The following is a 10359-nucleotide window of genomic DNA, read 5'->3' on the forward strand; positions in this document are numbered from 1 at the left end:
GGCACGGTGGTGCGGCTGGCATGGTTGGCATGCCTTTGGCGCGGTGTTGCGGCTGGCATGGTTGGCATGTCTTTGGCGCGGTGTTGTGGCTGACATGGCATGCCATTGGCACGGTGGTGCGGATGGCATGGTTGGCATGCCTTTGGCACGGAGATGTGGCTGGCATGGCATGCTATTGGCACGGTGGTGCAGCTGGCATGGTTGGCATGCCTTTGGCGCGGAGATATGTCTATTAGGGTTTAGCGTGTCGAAACCCTAGTTTAAAATATGTGGTACGTGTGATTGGCACGTTTGGCTAGCATGCACGGCTGGCATGTGCAGAGATGATGCCATTCAGTACCGAGGGCTCTGCCGTGGAGCATGGCATATAAAAAAGGTACCCCAGTAATTTTACGCAGACATGTTGAATGGTTCAATAAATGTGCTAGTGGCGACATTATTACTCAAGTGTGACGTCACTGTCTGACTAAGATTTTACGATTTTAATCCTCAATTAAAAACCACCATCAACAAGCTATTACAGTTGCTAGAGAACTGTTTATGTATAATGCATACTTATATTTATTCTTATGCATAATTTTTCCATGTGAGTAAATATAAGTCTATTAATAATATTGTAGCCTCTCTATCGAAATAGATGTCGTTGACGGTATACCTTTGGTTGTGCATGACTCTATTGTAGGAGCAAAGATGTTGTTTGATACTTCTAACCGTGTTTTTAGCATTTGGTAAAGTTTCGCTGAAAATATTATCAAATATTGCTTTCCAGAGATTAACCAACATGGTAGTAACATAAATTGGAACTCATCATTTGGTATTGTTCTTATTGTTGAAATAGTAATTCAACCATTCATGGAAGTTTTTAGAAGTACCAAAGAAATTTATGTTAGTTTCAAGAAGCGGTCATACATATATTGCAAAGGAGTAATTCATGAAAATATGGTTCAAGTTTTCTTTTCAACAAGAATTGCAATTTTTGCATATAAGATCATTGTAATGCATGACACTATAAGTTTTTGCATCAATAGGTATAATTAATCCATCATTTCCAAAGGAACAAATGGATGTTTGGTGTAGTGTCCATTTTCCATATTTTTCCCCAATCAACCAGTTGAGCATTATTTCTGTATTTATTTTTCAGTTCTATTTTTATATATAGGGATTTCACAGTGAAATCCCGTTTTCAGTCAAACTCCTATCACTTCATCTTCCTCCTACATGTTGTAAAGAGTACTCATGATAGCAGTGCACTCATTCCGTCGGAACCAATCTACATTCTACGGAGTCATATACAGATATTTGACAAGGACAAGATTATCAGACAATTAAATGTCTTTTAGGAAATGATAAAGTTGTTGTTTTTATCTATTTGTCCTCCTAGATATTTATTTTATTTACATTACCAATTTTAAAAGTAATTTTTCTTATGTATTAGTTATGCATTCTGGAACTCCCTTCTAAATTCAAGAATCAGTTCATTTTGGACTAGTACTCTTCCTAGATGATCATATCCTTAATGTACTTGGCTCTCATCAAAAAAAATGATAGAGAATCTTGAATAAGTCTCTAACCGTTCGTAGTTACCATAACTACGTTAATAAATTCCATGTTCATGAATCATAATCATTCTAAGATTTTTAGTTTAGAAATCGCATCTTAAAGCCTTGAAATATATATATGTTAGAGCATTGCTCGGTTGAACCTACAAGTCTTTCTATCTCAAGCTTGTTGTCAATGTTAGGTGATCAAAACTATATGTTTATTTCTAGTATACTAAGTCAAGTTTCGGATAGGTTAGAATTGTAGTTGAGAACTTCTGAAGATCGATGAAGACATTTTGGAGAACTTCTGTATCATGTATGTGAAGACTGAACCATTCTATTTTAGTCATAATACCATCATTCTATCTATTGAGACTATGTCGTATGACTTATAGTAGATTAACAAAGAATAATGTTTCGAGACAAGTTTGTCTTGTGAAAAATCTCGAAATATATTTAGTGATTGGATGTTAAAAGGTCCTTAACAATATTAGTTCTATGAATTAATTTGTGGATCAATTGAAAATCGCCGATGCAAATGATAATATCACTTGGAAATATTTCAATCATTAAAATAGAGATATATGAACTTACTGAATTTCTACTTAGGGTATATTGGTGAAAAAGCGGGGGTACAACAACCACACCCAATATTTCTCTTAGCAATCTGTATGGAATAACTTCAATATACTTTCAAGAGAAACCAGACTCAATCTTAACAAAGTATATCAAAGAGTTATAATATCTCAATCTCTTGATTTAATTCTTACTCAAGAAAATAGAGATCTGCGAGTCTGATTAAATATAAGAAAGAAAACTTGAACGATACCAAAGACCAATATCCCAGTGTCAATCTATGTAAATCAACAACCAAAGGTCGGATATTCTAATTGATTGAACTAATGCACAACCTGCGATATTTCAATTATATAACAAAATATAATGCGGAAAAGAAATAACACAGACACCAGAATTTTGTTAATGAGGAAACCGCAAATGGAGAAAAATCCCGGGACCTAGTCCAGACTGAACACACACTGTATTAAGCCGCTACAGACACTAGCCTACTATAAACTAACTTCGGTTTGGACTGTTGTTGAACCCCAATCAATCTCAGACACCAAGGTACAGTTGCGCTCCTTACGTCTCTGATCCCAGCAGGATACTACGTACTTGATTCCCTTAGATGATCTAACCCACAACTAAGAATTGCTACGACCCAAAGTCGAAGACTTTAATAAAAAAATCTGTATCACACAGAAAAGTCTACAGTAATAGATAAATTTGTTTCCCACAGAAATACCTACGAGTTTTGTAGTTAGGTTTTAATTTTAGTCCTTTCTCCATGAACCCTATGTACCAATGGCTGTTGACTACAAAGAGTTCGGGGACGATAAAGAATTCTTCAGAGGTCTCAATGTCTAGTAAATATTCTTTGTTATGTTTTTAGAAGAATAACGAGGGTTTGGAATAGCCATTGTTGTGAGTACACATAGATATGTCCAACAATTTTTCATCTTCATGTTTTTAGATTTATTTATCTAAATTCTAAGTTTTTTGGAAGATGATTTTTGCAATTTTAATCTTTATGATTTTATATATTGCACATTGTTATGGGATATGTTGTTTACGTCCGTGAACCTGTGACTGTCCCATACATGTTCAAAAGTTATCTCTATCATGTCGATATGAATGTATTGATGGAAGATAGAATGAACTTTTGGCATTACAAAAGTTAGAGCCTTTTATGTCATATTTTGATAGAAGAAAGGATAAAACTTTTGTTTACAAGGATGAAGCCTGTTGTATGTCATTGTACAAATAGTGATGGAAAATAGGATGAATCCTTGTCTATTCCGCAGTATTTGGTCGATCTCCGATCCACATTTTTGTGCATATACTGTGTTGTTCCATAAGCTTTCTTATGTTGAGCACAACCTACTGAGTTGATCATTCTCTTATGATTAAATTAGTTGTTTCTCCATAAGGTTCCCTATGTCGAGGATAACCAACTAAATTAATCATTCTCTTTTGGTTATTTTAGTTGTTGCTCCATAAGTTCTCTTATGTCGAGCATGACCAATTGAATTGATCACTTTGTGGTTAATTTGGTTGTGTATTTTAATTAAATTAATCATGGGATTTCTTGTGATTATTTTGGTTGTATTTTTCGATTGAACTAACCATGGGTTCTCTTGTGGTTATTTCAATTGAATATTTTTGGATTCAAATTCATGTTTTTCATGTGATTTGTTTGTCCACTAGAAATCCTTCTTTTCTTGTGAAAGTAAGGTCGCCCTTATTGTTTCTTCGTGGATGACATTTTATGGGGAGAGTTCATTTTGAACTTGTTCTTAATTGCCAAAACTTTGTGGGGAGTGCGGCTGTGAAATATTTAGGGGTTATCTTGTATCTTTATTAACTCCTTGATGAATGCATTCAGCTTCGGCTTTATGATTGCATCTAAATTTGTTGGTATGTTAATACACCTTTTGATCATGAAGTATCTCCGTGGAAATTTCATTAGGATCCCAGTAATTTTCGTACCTTTGCCATTTTTTTTGACAAAAAGGGGGAGAATTAATGTGTAGTTCACACTACAAATACGTATGGTTTACGGATCATTATGTAAGGGGGAGTGGTTTTCATGTTGAGATATGTATTAACTAAGGGGGAGTGATACATATCACCATAGTATTGTTTTCAAAGTTTTGATACAATTGATCTTTGATGTTGTGTAATAATACTATGACACTGTATAACAATGATTGAGAGCATTTTGTTTTCTCATTGTTATAGCTATGGATCTTCAACAACTGTGATGCTGAACTTACAACCTTTAGGATCATGGAGTACTTGGAAGTGACGAAGATTTCGAGTCGCGTTGAAGATTCCAAGGAGATCAAGCATGTGGATGAGTGATAAGCACGTATGTGCTATATTTTGTACCCATATTTATATTATCTAGGACTCGATATTGTTGCTAATAATACTATTTTAATTCTTTTGTAGAAAGTAGAAGTAAATCCAATCATCCAAAAGTAAATGGCGAAATGTGAAACTAAAACAGTGCTTGCCACAAACAAAACCAGCAAGGTTACCCGAGACACCAAAACGAGACAAAGAAGGGATGATACACAAGTGGGACGGTCTAATTGAAAATAAGGAGGTCAAGCACGTACACATGCTTTCCCCTGAATCATGGTTTTGTGGGTCTCAGAAGAACAGTCGTGTGATTTTCAGCAAATTGCAAGCAGAAAACATTATTGTGGGATAATATGCCATGTGTCGTCGCATATTTACACATCCAGTTTTGGGAAGTTGAAAAGGCATTAGATGTTAAGGAAATCCTGTTAGGTAGTGGAATATTGGAACAAATAAATGGGTCCACGTGAATATCTTATTGGAGGGAGAAAAATGAATTAAAAAGATTTTGCTTTCTCACCCGTGGGATTCTTTTTAAGTCTACCAAATATGCATGCAAGCAAAATGAAGAAGAATATATATGGGGAGATCACATTGATGACCACCATGCAAGTTTCAATTAAGGCTAATTAAGAGAATGACGACACGCCTTTATTTGGTATATATTTTCTGTATTGTGAAGAAGAAAAAAGGGGGTTCTGGTGACTGTTTTGGGAGGCCGGCTTGGAGTTCTTTTCCAGAGAGTCCAAAGAGAAAGAAAGGAGGATACAGAGCCGACGAACAGAAGTAGAGAAGGAGGTGCGGCTACTGGGAACAAAGAAGAAGGAAGAAGGGAAGAAGAAGAGGATCAATTGTCGGGTGACGACGGCAATAACGGTTTAATTTATCTTTTTTTTTAATTCATTTTGATGGATTTTGAGAAGTCCATTTCCATGTGTTGCTAAACTTTTTAGCTAGGGTTTTATGTTGAAACCACTTAGAGCATTAAACCACTTTCAAATTGATTACATATGGTTTTAAGGCTATTATGATTTGAATAATCTAACTCTTGATTTTGTTTATTGATTTAATTGAAATATGAGTTGTTGCTTCACCGTTTCATATAACCTTTGTGCCTAATTGTTAGGTTCACGAATATTTTTGTCTCATTATTTGATATTCCATGATTCGGTTAATTTCTTTAATGGATTATGCTTAGAAGATCCAAATAATATTTGTGATTCAATATTTTAGTTTCGCATAGTTTCTCACTAATGCAATTTGATGGTGCATACTTGGGTTTAGTCTTTTGATGTGCCATGCTTAGGGTGTCCCGGTGATATTTGTGACTCTAAAACATATAATAGGTGATGTGGATAGAACATGCGATAAATAAATATTCATGAGTTATGTATCATTTCAGTAATTGAATAGAAATAGTGGTGGATACAATAAAACCCTATTTACGGCTTTTTCATTGGACTCAGTTTATTAGTTTTATTTTATTATTTCATTTTTAATTCTAAGAATATCAAAAACATCTTTTGTTGGTTAGTCTATTAGAGATATTGATTATTGGTATTTTCACCACTCCCTGTGGGAACGACACGTACTTGCCTCTGTCTACTAGTTGGACACCGTGCGATTGCGGTTATCACAAATAGGCCTCTCCGGATCCTATCAATGAGAAGATACATTTTTTTATCTTTTTTGCAATCCATATGCATTGATAGTTTTGTCACTAAAATTGACAAAGGGGGAGATTGTTAGAGCATTGCTCGGTCGAAATCGCATGCGCTGCTATCTCAAGCATGTTTGTCAATGTTAGTGATAAAAATTATAAGTCTTGATTTCTAGCCTATTTATAGATGTCTCGGACTAGGAAATAGATAGTGTAGTTGAGCTTATATCTCTCAACGTTCATCTCTTGAAGACGAAGAACTACTAAGGGGAGCTTGTGGAACTTCTTCGACAAAAGGTATGTGGATACTTGAACTCATATATCACTTGGAAAGTCTATTTCTACTATCTCCTATATTGAGACATAAGTCTTGTTACGTTATAGTTTTCTCTATACACATTTGAGATTTCGAGCTGAGTATATCTCGCTTACACATTTCTCGAAATATGTGTTGGTAAGCTTTCGCTTCAACCAAGTTCATCTTATATCATGAGAAAATTTCCGAGTAACATCTTACATGGTTTGTGTGATACAATCATTTGATGTAGGCTTGGAATGTTTCGATAATGATTATTTCAATATCTTGAAAATTGCTTTGACGCTAATATTGTGTGAAAACGGCTATTGTCATTATAGAAGAATGTTTCAATGATTAAAATAAAGAGTTGATAATGTATCCATCTTTAGATATAAGCATATATAGTATGTTCGTACATTAGTGTATAAATCCATAAACCGGAAGCCAAGAGTATGCATATGTGTGTATACGAAATTGGTGAAGGAGACAGGTTAAGTATGCATACCCGTACGCATACTGGCGGAAGTTCTCGAACCGAGAATTTCTGCTGAGTTTGGAAACTTTACAAACTCAAAACCGGTTGCTTAAGTACACATACCCGTACGCATATTTAAGCTAGTTACTTTATTAAATCGGTCAGTTCATGGACTTAAACATTTAAATCATAAGAAATGCAATCTTTGCAAACCGTGGATATAATGTCCATGATTGATTCAAGTGAATCAAACCGATTTAGTTTCAATTGTGTTTTCTAAACAATTGAACAACTCTTTAACTAGTTTCATTTGGGTCATTTGAACTAGTTATGGTTAAGATGAATAAGGTTGATATGAGAGTAATCATATGGCTAACCTCGGTTAACTATTTGTGAACCAACCTGGTGTACACGTTTAGGTACGGTTACATAAACCTAAATGAGGGTACATTTCATTTGTGTGTAACAAGCTAAGTTCGATCTAACGGTTGAAAGATATTAGCTTGGTTGAATCAGGTTTTTTATCCAACGGTGATTATTGAATGCTTTGTTACCAAAGTAACTTAGATTGCAAACCCTTATTTGAAAACTATATAAAGATGAATTCTAGCAACTGGGAAACTAATCCCCATACCTCCTGTGTGTTACTAGTTGCATAACTAGAGTCGACTCTCCTTTAACCTTAGGTTTCTTCTCGAGAACCTGTAGGTTAACGACTTGAAGACTTCATTGGAATTGTGAAGCCAGACCCAACTATTATCTTTGTAGTTGCGTGATTTGATCTTACTATTTCTATCGTGTTGAATGCAATTGAAATAATTGGCTCGACACTTTATATCTCTGATAGGCAAGATAGAAAAGTAATCACAAACAAACTTCGTCTCATCGTTTGTGATTCCACAATAACTTGTTTCTCTAGTCGATTAAGTTTATTTGAGGTGATTGATAATACTAGGTTGTTTTTCGGGAATATAAGTCTGATTTATCAATTGGTTTCTGTTCACCTTGATTTATCAAAAGACGGAACAAAAACTCTTGAGTATTTCTGTGGGAGATAGATTTATTCAATCCTATAGATTTTCTGCGTGAGACAGATTTGTCTATCATGTCTTCGACTTTGGGTCGTAGCAACTCTTAGTTGTGGGTGAGATCAGCTAAGGGAATCAAGTGTGTAGTATCCTGCTGGGATCAGAGACGTAAGGAGCGCAACTGTACCTTGAATGAGTGTGAGATTGATTAGGGTTCAACTACAGTCCAGTCCGAAGTTAATTGGCATTAGGCTAATGTCTGTAGCGGCTTAATACAATATGGTGTTCAATCTGGACTAGGTCCCAGGATTTTTCTACATTTGCGGTTTCCTGGTTAACAAAATTCTGGTGTCTGTGTTATTTCTTTTTCGCATTATATTTTTTTATATAATTGAAATACCATAGGTTGTGCGTTAAGATCAATCAATTAGAATATCCAACCTTTGGTTGTTGATTTACATTGATTGACACTTTGGTCTTTGGTACAGTTCAAGTAACTCCCCTTATATTCAATCAGGCCCACAGATTTCTATTTGCTGATTGCGGATTGAATTAAGAGTTAGAGATATTAAACTCTTTGATATACTTTATTCTAGATTGAGTCTGACTGTCTAGTTGACTTTCTAGAAAATGTATTGGAGTAAGTCCCCTCAGATTTCCAAACGAATTGTTGGGTGTGGTTGTCAAACCCCCATATTTTCAATTGCCATTTACGAAGTCCATGTATTTCAGCCTTAGAAATATGTCTGGAAAGAATTTTCATGCAAAATAGAAAAGGCAGAGCAATAGATGGCTTAGGCCTCCAGGGAAGATTTTCCTAAACCCATCTAAAAGTACAAGATTAGCAGTTGATATACATCGAACGATCAGACTGCACCAGTTTTTATAGAATCCGATTTTGCGCATTATTACCAATAACCATGTAAAAACATTAACTATATCAATTTATAGATTTGGTGTTAATTATCCGAGGGAAATCCGATTTGTATTGAATTAGATATCAAAATGCTCGTTTTTCAAATAACACTAATACTCAACTACACTTATTGTTTCATTTTTGTCTCGGATTTTCGAGTAAAGTTTAGCTTACATGATTTTCCAAGAAAAAAAATCATATGATTTAGATTTGAGTGTTTGTTTTATCATTCACTAGCAAAGACGCAAGTGCGATGCACCTGACGGCATGCCTCTTTGCTACAAAACTTAGGAGTAACGAACAAAAATACTTCTTGTGGAAAACTCTGCTTGGAAAAACAACATAGTGTTTGTTCTCATGCACCAAAAGACCACCAATTAACCTCCAATAATGTATCTTCGTTCCTGCACTCCAATTGTACCTTAATCTGTAACATCAAAAGTTGCAAATTGCAATCAGTTCACCATTACGGACTTTCGAATAGCCTAATAGACAGTCAAATTAAGGGGATATATGTCTAGTCAATAAGTCTTGGGATCTTGGTGGCCTGGTTGCCCTCCACTGAAGCATCAATAAGTGCCAAACTTTCACATGATGTCTCCCTCGAGGCATGGTCAGATACCATTGAAGGAACTGTAATATGACTTCTCTTTTTTCTGGATACACTCTTACAGAAGAAGAAATAATCGTTTTATGAGCGTTGAAAGGGTATATATAATCTTCCAAACAGGACGAAAGCAATATATATTTAGCATGCAAACGTAGCACGATATTTAGCATTGACAGTACTTTATTTTTCTTGTAATTCATGGCAGTGTTTATTTACTGTTACTAATTGATGTAGACAGACAGAAATTTAGATGTATATAGATGGTGTGATGCTAATACATCAACAGAAGAGAGATATCTATGCAATAATATTAATTCTGGTTGCACATAGTTGGGAGTTCATTGCATCCTAGAGCTCGAGAAGGGTCATTTTTTACCCACTACATACGCAATAATCTCATGCATCAGTGGTCATGAATCTTCATGAGAGAGTTGCTAGTATACATACTTGGATTGCTATTTTAATGGTACTGGCCTCACCACTGCTGATTGCTGCTAATCCATGTCAGTATCAGCCAATAGCCAATGTATACAAATTCAATTTAAATTTATTGTTATTTGATCCAAGGAATTGAAAAAGAGATTAAAAACCCATGCTGCATTCAAATACGGGGAGTTAGAATTTGTTCCCTGAGGCATTCATTTGTTGTCATTGTTCACAAACTTAGGATTCAAACGGTAAAGATGACTAAATTCTTAACTAACGGTCCTACTACTACCGATGTTCTGTTATGCATTTATACAAACAGCGAAATTCATAAATCAAACATCACTGAATCTTCAATACTAATTGAAATTGATAAATTTCATAACAAATGAGGGTTCCAACATTTCACAAAACATTAATAAATCAAACCAAATTTCAGAAATATGAAGGATCCATTATTCAACACGGCATCAATTTAAC

Source organism: Papaver somniferum, chromosome 2 (assembly GCF_003573695.1).
Source record: "Papaver somniferum cultivar HN1 chromosome 2, ASM357369v1, whole genome shotgun sequence".
Lineage (NCBI taxonomy): Eukaryota > Viridiplantae > Streptophyta > Magnoliopsida > Ranunculales > Papaveraceae > Papaver > Papaver somniferum.